The sequence below is a fragment of the Cygnus olor genome, chromosome 1 (assembly GCF_009769625.2).
Source record: "Cygnus olor isolate bCygOlo1 chromosome 1, bCygOlo1.pri.v2, whole genome shotgun sequence".
Taxonomy (NCBI): Eukaryota; Metazoa; Chordata; class Aves; order Anseriformes; family Anatidae; genus Cygnus; species Cygnus olor.
In genome coordinates, this window is record NC_049169.1 from 122409750 (window position 1) to 122428231 (window position 18482).

Below are 18482 nucleotides of genomic sequence, written 5' to 3' on the forward strand. Positions count from 1 at the left end.
CCTTTTTAAAATTCTTATAAAATCTATGATTTAGAATATAAAAATTCCATGATACCATGATTTAAAAATGTAAAGGAAATACAGTTTTCAAAATTTAGAAAACCTCATTAAAGCTTTACATGTGTTTTACTGCTTCATTTTTCTGCATAAATTAGAATAGAATAGAACAGAACAGAACAGTTGGAAGGTACCTAGAAAGATCATCAAGTCTAACTACAAGTAGGCTGAGATCAACAATACCCATGACTTGGTGTGCGAGGGAAGTAAATGCATTCAAAACACAGATACTGGAGAAAAAAAAAAAGACAAAATCAGATTCACCATGCACTTTGCAAGTGGATTAAAAGTATGAAATGGCAATAAGTTTTCACAAGAAACATGAGGGCAGCTTGCCCTTGTGTGCTACAGAAAGCTGTCAGTTATGTAATTTCACACTGAGAACCTTAACTTCATTATGGGAAGTAAGTGCAACCCCAGATTCAAATTTTGTCAATTTCTCGGAAATTTCCAAAGTAAATTCTGAAAACAAGATGGATTCAAGCAGACTGATGATATTCAGTAAGATCTTATTCCCACAACTGTTTTTTATTTTGCTCAAAGCCTGTCATTCCCTGCTGATCTTTCTTTTTCTTTTTTTTTCTTTCTTTTTTTCTTTTTTTTTCTTTTTCTTTTTTTCTTAGATCCATACCTTATTTAAAATGAAACTATATTTTTGACATTGTCACATAACAATTTGTTGTGCAAATACTGCCATCTGTTAACATGTTTTCATGGAAGTCTAAAGGTGTGAATTATGAGACTGATAGCAATAACTTAAGGAATGCCTAGGGCTATTAAAGTGGTAGTAGATCTCTTGTTCTCTGACAGGTATGAAATTCTTAAAGCACTATTAGGAACTAAAGGCAGTACTGGATTAACATTAACACTCATCTCTACAGCTGTGATTAAATGCACATAGGACTGAGCTGTTGAATACAGTGTTATTTTTAATGCAGTCTTTCTTTTTAGCAGAATTTCACCTTGAACTATGCTTCCTTCAGAAAGTCTACTGAATGTTTTTCTCATTATAAGCACACAGTCTAAGGGGAAAATACCCCAAAGCACCAATCAGTTACAGTATGCAAATATTAAACAGTAGAAATTCGTACACAACAGCATAAAATATTTCAGCCCAACCTCTTCTTGTGTCCTACTGGCAGCTCATGAGCAATACAAACCACGGATATCACAATGACCCATGACATCTTTTGCCTCACAAATGAGAGAAAATTTTACAGTCATAAAGAGCAACTAAGAAAGGGATCTGTTGAGGTTATCCATTGTCAGGTACATTTAGAGCCATCTTATGCATCTGGGAACATTATCTTTCACCTTTGTCTATGGCAAGATATGAACCTTTCCTAGATTTGCTTGTAATGCTTAAAAAGAAAGGTTAATGAAAACCAAAGGTCTGTAGAGATCAGTAACTGAATTTTCTGTAATTAATGTATCTTTTTCTTTGGACATTACTAATGCATAATTCAGAAATGTAGCTCCAGTTAGAAACCCTCTATGAAACCTGTGATTTTCAGCTTTCAAACGTAGTCCCAATTCTTAGTTTCAAATGTTTTAGAGAAAAGACTGTAATGGTTTATACCTAAAGTCAACAAAGAAGAAACCATCATGAAAAAAAATGTATCTACTTTCCTCTCACCTTCCCTCTTTCTAGTGTGGGTTATTTCTGACCTACACTGACAGACTAACATGTACCTAGTTGTAACACTGCTAAAAAATGAGATAAGTCTTCAGCACTGTATGAAGGCAATAATTTACCAAGCAAAAGGCATAACATGTTTTCCTGCTTAGAGTGTAGTCTACAAAGCCATACTTTTATATTTGGATGCCTATACATGACCCTTTTAACTGTTACCACAAGATGCTCATGGTTGCCCTTTTATATTCTTTGAAACATAATTAGATTGGTGATCAGGAGCTAGTAACAAAGCCTGAAAATAAGCACACTTTTGAATTACAATCTAATTCTGCAGTGTGGTAATATTTAGGTTTAACTTCATCTCTATAACTGGTCTTTGTATGGAACACCTTTTATGGATGGTTTGCTACCAGTTGAGTCTTATATTAGTATGACCCCTTGTATTTTATATATCATCATAACTTTCTTATGCCAAAAATAGCATCTAGCATCTCTCATCCTCTTGCAGCTCTTGCTCTCCAAGATGCTGACCACCCAGAAGAGAAAGTGAAAAAAAAAAAAAAAAAGAAAAAAAAATGCTGCCAGCAGATGGATTCTGCATAGTAGCTAAAACTTGGGGATGTTTAGAGAAATGGTCTGGAAACAACAAAAAAAAAGAAACCCTGCATTTCAAAAAAGCTATTGTGCTTGGAGGTCAAAATTCTTGACTGATGCCTTTGAAAGGCAGGGGATTACCTACTGAAAAGCTGATTTCTAGTCACTTGCATTAGCTACCACTGTCTTACACATATCAGCAGCTCTGTGTGAGTTAAGTGTACATTTGTAGAGTTAACAAACCATCAATGAGAGTAAATGCAAATACAACTGAGAAACAGGGAACAGAAAGTGCTAGAGTCAATGACTATCAAACAAACAAATAAACAAAAAAAATGTGAACCATTTAGTATGAATATAAATAAAGATGAAGCAAGCAAACAAACAAACAAAAACCAACACAGAATTTAACAGTGCTGAACCAGAGCAACCTGTAGCTGGAATGCCTCCTTCCTAGGCATGCTATTCATAACCTCTGCGAACGTCTGGCATTACAGCTGCTGAAACTGTAGTATCTTATAAACCTCACTACGTAACTGTCTCACTGTCATGAATAAACATTTGCAAAGGATGCCTCTGTGGTAGGAAGATATTAGTCCCCTTTCACAGACGGGAAATTGAAATCTGAGACAGACTGTTTTATCCAAGGTCAGTCAGAGTATCTGTCGTCCATGCTGGGAAATGAACAGACATCTCCACTGTCCTACACCAGTGTTCTGCTAATATGGCATTCAATTCTACCATTATGTTTGCATTGAATATGACCTTAATTTAGACTTGATATCAGCTTAAAATAAGCTGCTGCTTGCAAACCTCCTCACAAGCTTGTAAGGAGTTAACACAGTTGAAGGTAAAACTTTCAATAAATGTGAGCTGTTTTAATTACAGGCCACCATAACAGTATGAAATTTTTCCCCCCAAACAACAAGGATATAAGTCGCTACACAATAACTTGAGAAAAGTAGGTCAATGTCAAGGATTAAGTGGTACAGCAGCATAAAGTTAATCAAAGTTAATATTTAATTCACCAGGATAATAGTCCCATTTTGCTGTGTTTCAGACTATAGTTTTAAATTAAGTGCTAAAATGGAAATAGAATAGTGTTTCATTTTACCTCTTTTCAATTCTCTGCATTTCTAAAATGAACTCTGCAACGTCACATTGATAAACCACATAATGCTACACGGATCCATCATTTCTATAGCACAGCAGAACATGTTAATTTGAAATATGAAACTTATAGCACCAAATTTTTATCAAGCCAAATGTATGGACATTTATAATCAAGTTAACAGCTATAACACTTAGAGTTTGTATATCTGTAATTCTCATTTTGTTTGTGTGAAGAAAAAATATCAGAAATATAAACGGAGAAAAAATCCTTATGTTTTCAGATGATGATTATTTACAAACCATTAACACATAAGAAAAAAATACAACATGTTATGGCAAACAGAGGATGATACAGGTGGTAAACAGAAATAAATAAAGTGTCATTAGGAAAGCACAATAGGCAATTGTAATTTATTATTATATTATTGTGAGTTTCTTGAATTCTTTTAATGCAGTGGCAGCACTTTTGTTAAACAATGCCTTTTTTTTTTTCTCTCTCTGAGGAACATTATATTTCTATTGCCCTTCAGATTTTGTTATTATGAAATCATTTCAGAAAAAAAGTGCTTTTAGTGAGACGAACGCTTGGCTTGTCATTGTTCCATGCTTTCTGAATAATGTATGTCATGCTTTTAAAGGTCATAGATGGAACTTTTAATAAACAAACTTTTCTTTAGACAAAATCCCCTTTTTTAGGTGCACAAAGTTATGAACATTTTTGGTTTTTGGACAGTCAAATCATAGACAGTGAGTTACAAGAAGAACTGTTCTGCTGACGTTCCTGAGCTGAGGGTAGCCGTCTTAAATCTCAGGAAATTAAACTCACAAATCTCTCACTACAATCACTAAATCAAAGAAATCAAGTAAACTGAACAATAATGGAGCTGGATACAAAATACTTTTTTCTTTGCTGAGCTACAAAGAAAAAGACAGTATCACCAACAGAGACCCAGTCTCACCTTAAGATGATGAAGACAATGAAAGTCGCAGGAATTTAGGAGCAGTCATGCACAGTATCTAAGCAAAGCTCCATTTATACCAGCAGAGCCAGAGTAGCCTGGGACACCTGTAATAATTGCTATAAACTCCTCTGGACAGTGGTCTACACTTCTATAAATCCGTAAATTGCCACATAAACTTATAATTAAAAAAAAAATAAGTAGTATCATATTTTAATTATGTGCCTGCTTTGAGTGACTGCTTTTTCATAAAGAAAACATATCAGTCTAATTTGTAATTACAATCTCTGGACCTTTACTCTTTTACCTTTAGAGCACATCAAAGTATAATTGCATATGACAGTATGTGTCTGTGTGGTATACTTGAAACCATTAGACTGACAATTAAATACCAGAAACTGCAGTCTAAAAATATCATTGTTAATGTGCTGGAACATTATATTGTTGTGGTAATGTAGAGCTATAACATGTTTCCCTTCACCTTACCTGTCTTTGTGCCCTGTGGTGCAGTTCTTAAGTACCATACTTCTGTTGTCCAATGAATGTCACAGAAGAGGGCATACAAAAAGGTGAATCTGAAGTAAAAAGAAATGAAAAAAATCACTCAAAGAACTGTGTCATAAAACCAATGAATGTGGTGCAACAGAAATTTATGTGATTCAGCAAAGAGCTCTGCAAGTTAATAGAAAAAAATGTGATTTTATACACAGTTCATGCAGTATGGAATGAAGTGACTCCAACACGTAAGAAGCATTTATTTGCCTCTTCTACTGCTTAAATTCTGATTCCTAAACTGGTGGACAAATTTGATTTTAATGCCATTCTACAGCAGATACAGTTTAAACTATCTGCTATTATTTTCCAAAGACAAGGAGACTATAGTCCTAACAGTGCAGGATTTGGCACAGTTAAGACTTTAATGATCTACTCTGAAATACTATTTATGAATATATGAAGGGCTTATACAGTTAGAAACATGAAATTTCTCTATCATTAATCCAAGTTGTTGACTTGCTTGGAACACTAGATAAAACACATGCACCTATTTCTCCTTCTGTAATATGTTATAAACAATAATGAGATAACACAGGCTTTGTCAGTCACTAACTTATAACAAGTAATTAATGAATTAAAGGCAATTAAGCAATTAACACACTGAGGCTCTGATTTTCAGTAAAATTAAAAATAATAATAATAATAATAAAGAGAGGCAGTAGAATCCCAGGATGTATTAGTTTGAATAAGGAGAGACTGATTTTACCTCCTATTTATACAGATACTGAGCTATTTATACTCTATTGGCAATGTATTTATACTCTACTGGCTATATTTCTTCTAAATGTCTCATCATTAAGACCACAAGCACCTAATTGTATTTTAGGAGGCATACCACCCTCTAATGAATCAGCTGCAGCTTTTGTTAGACTATGGACAGATTCTTCTCTACAAAGGAATTTCAACAGGTTACTTATGGAAAATAGGGATAGAAGACGGGGTACTGCAGAAAAGCTGTGTATATGCTAATGCCATGCAGTTTGGTGGCATTGCTGTTTATGGAGTTACATGCAGAGAATTTGCCCTTCCTTTGCTGATGTTATGAGAAAAGCCTGACTTGTAAGAAAAGTAAGAGAAAGCTAGCACAGTTTCATAATGTGCTGCTGATAAAAATGTCTGAACTATTACAGTCTATTTGGAACTGTCCTTGGAGCTTTTACTTAGGGTTCTCTTGGGGAAAGAAAAGTCCTAATAGACCATTCTTTTAATAGTAATGATAGCAAATAGAACTGATATCAGTCAGCTGTTGTATATCAGGAAAAATTGCCTCCTGTTTATTTTACAATGACACAGTCTAACCACATCTGCATTGTCTTACACATTTTCTGGAGAAAGGGCTTCTTCTGTTCATTATTTAGTAAGATATTGTTTGTGACACTAGGTGAAACATATACTGCAGTCCTGCCTTAACATAGATGCATGATATATTCTGCATTTCTCCAAATTTTCTGGAAAGAAAAAAAAAAAAGAAATAAAAAAAGAAAAAGACTCTCCATATTGTGTTAAGACAACTGGTTTTGAGTTGGGTTGAGTTAGGCCTGGCTGGAACAAAATGGGAAAAATCAAGCCTGAGCAATGAAAGGTACACAGAACCCTGAAATAGAAATCATAGGGGAAGAGGAGGCTGAAAATAAGGTTGCTGTCTTGCTTTGTTTTCTGGTTACCTCTAGATCTTTTAAGTCAAATTCCCGGAAGTAAATATGTGTAACTCAAAAAGAAAAAGGGGGGCTTTTCACAATACTTTCTGCAAAGACTATGAACAGTATTTGTTACACATATCATTCTAGTTGAGTTGATCTAGTAAAAATGAACAATCCTAATTACACAGGTTTTCTAACAAGACAACTACATTTACATTAATAAGAAGCAGACAGACCATTTTTTTTTTTTTTTGGACGAGCATGTAGAGAGGACCCATCTTAAAACTAAGGAAAAGGCCAGGGGCTGCAAATTAAGTATAAACGAGCTTGGAGGGAGAAGAGTTCTTCTAGGCTTGTAGTCTACTTATCTGCATCACTAAGAGAGCAGTCCATGCTCAGGACAGAACAGTGGGACACTGCCAAACCCTTTCTTGTGTAGAGACACAGAGGAAAATAAATTATCTTTGTTATTCAATATCTCATAATTATGCCCTTATTTTTGTTCTGTGACGTACAATGATCTCACCCAGAGATTTATATCCAATGAAAAGAAAAAGAAGTTGTTTAATTTGCTCTTTGCATGGAGACTAACTAAAGCATATGGCCTTTATTCTCCCCAAACCTAAATACAGGAACAACCTGTTTTTTTCTGTTTACATTTTTCATAACAAAGTTTGGTTCATATCATTACATATTTTCCTTCAGAGGAGAGGTTAAAATGAGAAAAAAAAATCATAATTATAAACCAAGAATACAAAGAAATAGTGAATTTACCTCATTAATCTGCCTAGTATGATTTAACTATTGTCTGCAGAGATAAAATTGAATGCTAATTATACCGTATGAAACTGCATAAACAGATTCCAAGCTACCTGCTGCTTCCCTTATGTCCTTTTCAGCACAAATCATACTACAGATTTCAGAAGAAAGTTATGGAGCATAGGTTACTAGACGTGGCAAAATCCAGCCTTTATAAAGAGAAAGAAAAATGAAGATTTTCAAAAGTGAGAACTCTGCAGGAAAAAGGTACACTCAAATGAAATGTATTTCATCTATACACCTTTAAAGGTGTATATATATATGTATATGTGTATGAAATTATGTACAAAATATATGAACATTTTTTAGAAAATTAAAAATAAAATCCAGTCAAAAATCCTCTAATAATGAAGTGCTGTGAAGACAGAGAATGGGAGCAGAAGAAGCAAGACTGAATACTGAAGTGTACAAGGCATATAAACAAGACAGTTATATTGCTTTTAATAAAAATAAGCTGTATCATCAAAGAACACAGAGGAAGCTGTAGGCTTTGTCATCTGAACTTTGAGATGCCAAGAGTGTCTTCAAGGTCTTTAATGTGGATACGTACTCCATCCGCACCCTGAATCCAAGACATGGTAAGGATGTATCAAGACATGTGCCAATCCTAATTCATCCCCTCATCTCTAGTGCTTTGATTTCTGTGGAAAGAAAATTTCAGTGCATAGGCTTGATGCTTAGTGGCATCAGGACTCCAGGACATAGAAGAGCTTGTACTTGCTCAGTGTAGCTGCTGAAGCTTTGCCACCTTCATTTCCAATCAGTCCCTGTGCAGCAGAATTTACACAATTTGTGTGCAAATGCAGACCTGGACCTCATATGGACGATAAACTTTTGTAAGCAGTAAAAGAACAATGTGCATGCAACCAGGCTTTGCCAGCAGTGCTACAAGTGATGCAACTTGTCAGCTATAGAAATACATCCATTACCAGATAAAAAGCAATACTACCAGGGTGGAAAGCATCCAATTAAAATAAGTGAGAATGTACAAGAAAATACTTTATTTTACTTTAGTAAATTACCCTTTACTTAAAATGAACTTAACACTCTGGTCAGAGTAAAGATGAATATGGATTTAGTATATACTAGATAAAGCCTAGCACTAGGGAAGCATAGGGAAACAAAACAAACAAACAAACAAAACAACAGATAAACAATTTAATTGCTACACAAGCAATTTCAGAGAAAAATCAGGATTTAGAGAACAACCATGTGCATGAAAACACCAATGCAAAGAAACAAAGAAGATTAAGGAAAGTGGAAGGAGAAATATTGCAGAATTTAATCTGGTCTGGAATACTTACTGGGTGGAAAGGGGCCTGACACATCATCAGTGGAGGACAAAGAGGACCAGTAATGTTCCTGATGTTGGTACTAGAAATGTTGACTGCTCCATTGATGTTAACTTCCACTTTTTCTCTGAAAGTGGCTCTTTGATCCACAGCCAGCATGATTCAGGCCTTTGTGAATAGTGCTTACATTTTTCAATGCTTCATTGATGAAGGAATTGGATGACCTCTATTTCAGCTCATAAGAGAAACAAGTTTCCAATTTGTTTTTGTATGTTCAGAAAAAAAATCATAATCTCGGTATTGAATATGGCATATGATATTTTAAAATCAAGGTGTATGCTAGGCCTGGTGTGGTACAGGGAATGATAAAGCAGGGAAGTTTTAATACGTGGGATGAAACCTAGCCTTATTGAATCTAGCGGGAAATTTGTTTTTGGCTTAAACAAAGCCTTAATTCCACTGGTGGTTTTCTTTCCTAATTCTGTTTTTTGATCTGATAAATAATATTGGAGAAATCATTTCACCTCTTGCCCTCTCTGGCTTTGATTCTTTTCAGTTAGTTGTGATAATCCATCTTCTGAACTGCTGACAGTCTCTTACTACTAGTTATAGAGCTCCTAAGCACAATGGCACTCTTATCTCAGTCTTTACTTATCATCTTTCTACATAAACGGCAATATAAAGGAGGCTATCAGGAAATCCATAAGCAGTCTGTATTTTCATTGGGGCCAGCTGCAGAATTGCTGGAGATAATGAGTACTTACACATGAACTCTTACTGAAGAGAATCTTTTGATAGCTACAGAAAACAGCACATGCCTGGTACAGAAAACTGCAGTACTCTGAGACGGGTGGCATTGAAAACAGTGTATTAATACAGAGTACCTATAAACCAGACAAGGTGAGAGAATTAAGAATAAGCTCTCTCACTACATTCTTCCACTTGCACTTGTAGCATAGATTACAGATGATACGTCTGTTTCTGTGTCACAAAGCCTACTGCACGTCAACACTTACTGAGAACAGGGCAATTTAGAGTGTCAAGTGCTGCTTGAAATATGTCCTTTAACTTTCCTTAATTGTCAAACTTTAAGAGTTACCTTAAATTTAATTTTGTTGCATTTAAGGTCCAGTTTTATGATGATATAATTTATTTTGGACATTACCGGTGACATTGTTCTGCCTGTCAATGGAAACATGAAAGAATATCATCATAATGAATATCCATGGACTCACATAAATCATTCAAAATGCTTTAGATATGCACAGAGATTTTACATTGACCCTGTAATGTCTTTAATAAAACTGTTTCAACATCAGCTGTGTCAGCAACAGAGACATGAAATGATGGTGTTTGAGCCATATCACCTCAGCTTTTAAATATTTTGGAAAAATACTTTTAGTTTTCTTTTAGTAGTGTATCATCTTTCCCAAATTACAATCTCACAGTACAACATAGACACCATAAGCCAGGAATACATGGGATTTCCCTTTTATGTTGCTTCATAATATCAGGGAGCTGTAGTTATTACTTGAATCGAATCATTTAAAAACAGATATTAGGAGTATGTCTACTCAGCAAAATGAAGACGTCAAACTACTGTAGCTTTGATTTAGCCATGGGAATGAAGGTGATATCACTGACAGCCTGGAGGACTTGGACTGTGACTGTCATTTCCAACATGTCATTGATACTCCTGATAGACTTATTAAAACTACTCTTGTTTAATTTTGTGGGGTGGATAAAACCTTAGAGGACTTTCTTTGAGCAGTGCAAGGCACCACAATTTTATATGAGTTCTGACACTAATGTAATTCTACTGATCAGAGAAGAATTCCATGAATCAGGGCGGAATTCAGCATCTACCATGGCAGGGAAGCAGACTATTCATATCTCTTGGTAAGCAAGACCTTGGAAAGAAGCCACTTACACAGTTTCAGTTACAGAAGGGTAGTTTATTCTCTCTCTACATTTTAAAATTATAACCTGACCTGCTTCAAAGTAAACTGCTCTTTGCTTACCAGGAAACACTGGCAAAGATTTGGGAAACTTAGAAACTATTATAATAACTGAACTGCTATAGGGTTTGGAGGTGGAAGGGAAGAGCACTGCTGAGAGAAAAAGGAGGTCCTCAAAGAGTTTCTGGGATTTTTGTGTGTAAGGGATTTGTGTTGCCAAGTGTGGTAACAAAAAGCACTCAAGTCTTCTTTAGGAGAAATAAGCAGCTATGAAATATCAGATTAAACTTTCTATGCTTTATGTATGAATTACTGCGAGGACAGAACACAGTTAATAAAAGATTAAAAATCATACTTCAAGTCAAAAGTAAACATAGTTGTTTTATTCTAAACTATTCCTCATGTAATTGCTTAAAGTTTCAGACATTAACATCTGCAATCGGCAACATCCTCATTTCTCATTCTCAGACCATGCTCCTGAAGTTCTGAGATTAAAAGTCCAAGGTAATGATATGATTTACTATCTTACAGGTGTACAGAGAAAACATGTCCTTGAGAAGAGTGAAAGATTTAAACTGAATACATTTCTGGATGCAAGAAAGAGACAATGAAGTGTCAACAATGACATTTTAGTGATTTTTTTTTTTTGTCCTTCTGATGTGGATACTCTGCATGGTGTATAAATGGCTGGAATGGAAAACAAAATAAATGATGAAGGTACAAAAGAAGGAATCTCTTCTAAGACAAAAATACCTTCAAAACCAAAACCTGGAAAGACATACCTTGAGATAACAGGGAAATTAGTGAAAATAATGTAATAGTGGAATTCTAGTGAAATTTCACAAAAATCAGAAATCTACATGAAGTATGGCTTCCATGGGCTGGAAGAAATAAAAAAAAGGATGCCTTTCTTCTCTAATTCCAATTTCCAATACTGTTTCCAAAACCAAATAAACCAACCCCCCAACAACAGGTTAACAAAAAGAAGCATAAAGAAAAATATATGTATCAATCTTATATCTATGGAACAACTGTCTTCATTCTGTCTGTCCCTAAATGGACTCTCTCCTGCTGCAAGCTCTACCCTATTTTTTTTTCTTTATTTATTTTTTCATCACTTGAAAAATTTCCAATTCTAATTTTCTAAGCTAAAGATTTCCTCAACATGCCCATTCACTGTACTTCATTTTCTATCTTGCATGTACATCTTATAACTACTCTATCACCATTCAGTGGCACTTTCCATCCTTCTTTGCAGTGCCCTATTCCTTCACGCATTCATGTATTCCTCCTCCTTCATGGGTTCTTCTCACTTAGCAACAATGTGTGTGTATTTCATTGTAGTTTGTTCCTCTGAACTAAAGCCACCAGTATGGACACTGGAGTCTAGGGGTTTTCTACTCAGTAACTGTTCTGTTCAATGCTATCCATTTTCATGGATATCCAGGGAGAAAAAATAATAATAATAAAAAAGTATATATATATATATAAATAAATAAAACAAACAAACAAAACCCCCCAAACCTCAGCAGATGATTTGGTAAAAACGAAAGAAAAAACAAAAATACCTACTCTTTTAACTCAACGTTTAATGTCTCTACCTTCCCCTGTCATGATCACTGAAAAACCCACAAAGTTTTCACACTAAATCTGAATCACGATTGAATGGTTTCCTGCAGAGGCATAGAGATGAGCAGAAATTGCACTTCAGTCAACAAAAGCTCAGCATATAGCAGCGGAAATAGTGCCTTTAGGAAGTCCAAGGTTAGCTTACGATACTAGCCCTGGGATTCTCTGAATCTCAGACCAACCAAGGATGTTGTCTGGCTGCAGCTGAGGTAGGTTAAGATGTTAGCATTTCTCATGGTACATTGGTCTATCAACGACTCTGAGTACACTAGATGCACCAACATAACTGCCAGATCACTCTCTAATCAAGTTCTGCTGAAATGATCTAGGTTAGAAAAATCCTTTCTTTAAAGAGGGTAAGCTAGCTCAGTTACTTTGATAAAACTGAGGATGTAGTCTATGTTGTCTGCCAGCAGAACAGAATGCCAAATGATTTTCCTGTTTTATATAAAACGTACAAATTTAGAAACATGGTGAACTGTGATTTAAGCAAAGAACATGGCCAAAGGACTGCAGAAGTTACTTTAAGATTATAAGTATTTGAGATTCAGATTTTAGTTTGCATGATAAGCCTACAAATCATTTATGTATGTGCATGTACAGAGAATGATAAAAAGGAAATAAGTATGTTTTATAATACCAAAACATGAACCTGATTTAATGAGAAATTACATCACTGATTCACCAAAAGGACAGTATTTTCAAATACCCATCTTAGGTGAAATATGTCTCAATTAAAACCTATGGAAAGATGTATGCATTTTAAAAGCCCTCGCATTGATTTTCACATAAAATGAATGCTAACTGATAAAACTATTTGCACGTAATTTTTTTAAAAATTATTTTTATTAGGAGCATATCCTTGGATATTACTCACAAATGTAAATGTATTTGTGAACTTGTCAGTGTCAGACAATCAGATGTATTTGTACAGTAATTTCAACTTCAGAATTTGTGTAATGGATGCATAGTGTCCTATTGCCACCACAGTGCTAGAATGCATTTTATTCTTTATGCCACAACCTTGAACAATGTATTAAAACAATTAATTTTCCAGATTTTTTTTTTGTTATCCATCTGTTTTTCCCTATTAGCAATGTATTCCTCGAGGCAAATGACTGTAATAAGGCTAGTAATTGAAAGTTATTTTGACACTAATATTTTATAATACAATCCCCTTAGCCAAGTGTCATTAGCAAAAGTACAGATCAATTCAATTTCAGGTGGTGTTTAAAAGATTCATTTTAAAACAAAGATTACTAAAAGCCCTCTCTCCCATATTCTCAAACTTTAGGGTTTTGTCCCCCCTGAGGGAGGGGTTCCACATGGTGACCAAGTGGAATAAGAGCTTTCAGCAGTGGTCCTGCTCTTTTCCCTCTCTCCTTCCACTCCTGGAAATGAGGAAAGGCCACTCCTTTCCACCTGCTCTGGCATTCTTCTGATCCTTATCTGAACAAGTTCAGATCAGTAAACTGGCAGAAAGCTATTCTTTTTTTTTTTTTTTGATGGGTTAGTTTCTTGCTGATTCAGCCAAATAAAAATCTGCCATAACTTGAGTCGTACAACTTTTTAGGTTGGGCAGAACCTCAGAAAGCATCAATGGGGAAAATAAAGCATGGAGAGCACATTTCAAGGTATCTAATTTCTTTGCAACCTTTCCTGTAATGGCTGTTCTAAAAATGCAGCCAGCTTAATGAAAGGATTTGGCTCGCCAAGAAGTCAGATGAGTGCCAGAGCTGGCACAAGGAAAGCAGCAGCAGCAAAGATATATCTGGAAGTCATCTCTTTCAGCTCCAATGAGCTATTAGACTGGCTAAATCTGTCTTATGGGATTGCACCCTTAAACATGCTACACTAGCAGATGTTTGGGAGCATATGAACCAACTTTTGCCAAAAAAAGAAATTACTTGAACATTGACACAGCCAACCCCCAACAGCATACTTAAATGTTTAGTTCTAGATTGCTAGAATACATAGCTCTTCTACATAGTAGAGGCCCAAAGAACACCCATTAACACAAACATATTTGGGCCCAAAGATCAGTTACTTTTTTTTATTTTTATTTTTTTTTTTATGTGAAGTTACTGAACTCCTTTCCCCGGAAAAAATTGCTTCTCTTCCCCTAATTTTGCCTTCCCCTATAACCTAATTGCATTACCTAAGGTGAATTAGCACATGAAGGTGAGAAGATGTGTGGGATGTGTGAAGGGCTCCTTAAGTTGGTTATCTGCCGATGGAAAGACGACAGTAAAGTGCATGGTCCAGTAACAGTAAATGCAAATTCAGGATTCCTACTTCTGGATCCAAAATTTCAGAGCAATATGCTGCAAAGCATTCATCTGACCAGAAAAATAAATAAATATAAAAAAACCTTTTGAAGATTTAAATTTGTTTAAGATATATTGAATGGCTGCTTTTGCATCATTCTACTGGATTAGGTATCAACTACTTTCAAGCACTTGGTGTAAAGGTCTAAAACTGTATGTTATTATACAGTCCAGCTATTTCCATAAGAATATAACCGCATGCTCATCCTAATCCATAACAAACAAATCCTGCTAGGTGAGCTGGTGGTCGAATACAGTAACAACAGTCAAATCACAGCCTTAGGGCAGCCGTAAAAGCTCTATAAATTCAGTCAGCATCCCTTGATTGGTACTGATCAGCTGTCTTTGGCTCAGGCAGAATCAGTCAGGATCTCAGTTTGTTCCACCCAAGGAATCCATTGCAAGTTGAGGAAGGAGGCAGTAGTGCCATCAGGAATGCCTAATAAAATGTGTAGGTAAAACATTCTTAACGATGACACTTTTCCCTTAATTCTCACTCACTTTCAAGTAAACACCCCAGTAAAATACAGAGACTGTGAATGGTGGTCAATCTGACAAATGGACAGTCTCAATATATGTGAGAAATATATGGGTGAAGCATAACAAAATATGTAAATTCCAAAACATTGTTTTTATGGAATACTTCTCTTGTACCAAAGATGTCTTACTAAACATATACTCTTAACAATATTCCACATTCAATGCCTTTTTTTTTCCAGAGAAAAAGTTAGCTTCACTTGTACTAATCACTGAACTGAGCCCTCAGTTTTACATCTCATCTTAAGATCAAATTTCATTTTTCAGCCCTTACACAGGGAGGAATAGGAGGTATTTACAGAACATCAGGATCCAATTCCCCACTGGACAAAAGCACTCTCTCAAGCTAATGGTGCACTAAAGCACTGAAGGCACAAACCAAATGCTTGTTTGGTCTTGTTCTGAAAGTGAAGTCTTGCCCTCTGGCTGAGAACCAAGTGTGCTACCAGATGGGCAATACAGAGACACTGAAGAGCAACATGAAAGAGTATAACTGCCAAGACTGCGCTGTATCACCTTCATATCCAAGGCTTTTCTCTGAGGCAAAAACAAAACAGAATACAAACAAACAAGCAATCTTTTGTTTGGATGTAAATCTATTCATGACTGGACAACATGGACTGGGTAAATTAGAAGAAATGAGACACATCCACTTTTTTTTTGCTATATGTGTTTTCACGTAGTTTCCATCAAAACATATTTACTTGTCTGTGAGAGATTTTGGTTTCAGTTTGTTTTTAAACAGAACGCTTTGTAGCCTTTTGTTTAGCTTGAATGCTTTAGATAGGCAAAACTCTGACACAAAAACAAAGACTATTCAAATCACTAAATGTCAACATAAGAAACATTACTAAATATGTCTAGGGCATTAAGAAACATTACTAGATATGTCTAGGGCATTTTGATGTTTTAATTGGGAAAGAAATGCTCTGCCCTGAATAAAATGCCATGTATTTTGATACATTAAGAGTTAGAAAGAAAGAAATGAATGCATAAATGTACTTATGAGAGAAAGAGGTACACTTTTGACTATACTAATGCAATTTCTGGCACTTAATAATAAATCAAGTTTCAGTTACAGCATGGGATACCCATATTGATGTAGTTATCAAAGAAAAAACCTTTTTGCATATGCTAGTTTAAAAAATGAAGTGCCAGCAAAGTCATTGTATGACAGTAGAGTTGTATCTACATTTGAGACTTGGTTGAAAGAGAAATGTCTTGAAAAATTAAATACCTGCAATCCACATTGCTACATCAGGAAAATTTTCTATTATAGACTCACTATAAAAGTTACATATGGCCCTGTGCAAGCAGCATCCTCCCATAAACAGAATGTTCCCACTACTGGTCTAAGTTTGAAACTGTAAAGGCAATGCTTTGAATCTCAGCTGTACCATACTTTCCCACAGATACCTTCTAAATTGCAATCTAGTAAAAAACATAATTGGATTCCACAGTCAGTCCAATAATATGTACCTCATGGGAGAAGTGCTACTGAAGTCAACTAAAAGCTTAGGGATGCTCGTTTTCTGAATCGTGGCAAGTTTTCTGTTGGAAGTTAGTGAAAGAAAAAAAAAAAGAAGGAAAAAGACTAGAAAGGAAAAAAAATCTAACATAGCAATGTAGAGAAAACACTGATTTATGTACCATGAAACACTTGTGAATGGCAGGAAAATATATTAGATGATTAGACAAGTATTTTCCAGTTACCAATGATACTATTCAAATGACAAACTTCATAACATTTAAGTTTTATTTGTTTGTTTATTTATTTTTGAACTCTAAGCATTTTTTTTTTTTCTTCAAGAATGTTCAATGAAAGATTGCTTTTTGCTGCAGGGACAAAACTCAGTTGTCTGCAAACTGTAGATATCAGTGCGTTGGTGCAATGTAACAATTCTCCACCACTGCAAAGACAATAAAAGACTTTATCATATTTGAGTCTGTGGAAAAAAATGATAAGAGTCCTTAGACAAAGATCTGAAAGCCCTGCATTAGTAAACTGTAAGACTGCTTAAGAGATATCAGAAAAGTTAATAAAATATTTTAATAAAACAAACAAATTATATGATGCATTTTACAGGTAAAACCAAAGATAATTATAATTAGGATTTTGGACAATCTGCATTTGGAAAACAAGGTGTACTTAAGGCAAATAACCCTCCAGTGCTTTATATTACACATATACCTTTTGTGCTTTTTTGTAAAGAATATCCCTTTTGAGTCCAATTGTGAAGGAATACTTAGAGAGAAATGACTATATAACAATGTAAGCTGATATAGGAGGACTAGCTTCATAAGGAAAAGAAATTGCTGAGATCTGGCCTAACCTTTCTATGTTCCTAAGAAGCCCAAAGCTGTTAGAGGTATTCGCTTAAAAAACTACAAATTCTTATTGAAAGAAAAGAAGTTTGTCCAGGATTGATTTAAACATCCCTTGGTAGCAGATATTGATGGACCAGGTACAGAAGGCTGCTGAAAACTGGCTACTTTCTCTAAAACTGTGCCAAGGTTCTTCTAGTTGACAGAAAACATAAAATGTTTCTGGTTTGGCCCATATACGGCACAAAGAAGTAACTCTTTACTTACTGTATTGAGTAAGTACTGTTCTCTGCTGCACCCAGTTTTAGTTAGTCTAACTAAGAAAGTAAATGAGTTTTTCATTCAAGAGTAAAACCACATTTTAACAATCACTATTCCTCTATCTCTCCTGTGTAAACATCAAGGCCTGGTATAATTATTTTCTTGTTTTGGAGTCCATATGTCACACCGACGAGATGGGTCTCAGAGAAGTGGAGATCTAAGATGAGGAGGAAATACTCACTTCAGGGCATGACAAGCCTGTAGGGAAAACTGAAACGTTTTAAATGGATAGGTAGAATGTAAACATCAGGACCTCATAAAGATGGGCCATGCACAACAGCACTGCGAAGCAGAGGAAGGGAATTATTCGGGGGGGATGGTTTCACGGGAGATCCACATCGTTTCAATGCAGGATCTCATGCAGCAGAGGCAGCAACCCCGGGGACCCCTGACAGCCTCACCAGGACCCCAACCCCACACTGTGCAGGAGCATGTCCGCCTCCCTTCCGCACGGCAGCATTAAGGTGTTAATCAAGCCGAGGCGGCAGCAGAGGCAATAGGCCCTTTGTACCGTTGGCGGTGTCGCCTGGCTCCGGCCATGGTGTTAGTCTGTGTTCCACCCTAGCCCCAGCCCGCGGGGCGCGGGGCCGGCCGCCATTTCGCGACGTGCGGGGTCGCCTCTCGCCACCTCGCAGCCTGACGGCAGGGGCGGGCGGCTCGCCGACTCCCTCTAGGCATCGCTGTCTCGGGAAAGGGGGAGGAGGAAGAGGGCTTTCTTTT

At 35.9% G+C, this 18482-nt stretch overlaps 1 long non-coding RNA gene across 1 annotated transcript; it reads right to left on the reverse strand.

Moving 5' to 3' along the window:
* Positions 1 to 17151: 17151 nt before the first annotated feature.
* LOC121057314 lies at positions 17152 to 18414 on the reverse strand. The gene is made up of 2 exons (XR_005813748.1): positions 18274 to 18414; positions 17152 to 17972 (listed from the first exon to the last, which is right to left on the reverse strand). It is a non-coding gene; the product is annotated as an uncharacterized LOC121057314 (long non-coding RNA).
* Positions 18415 to 18482: the final 68 nt, after the last annotated feature.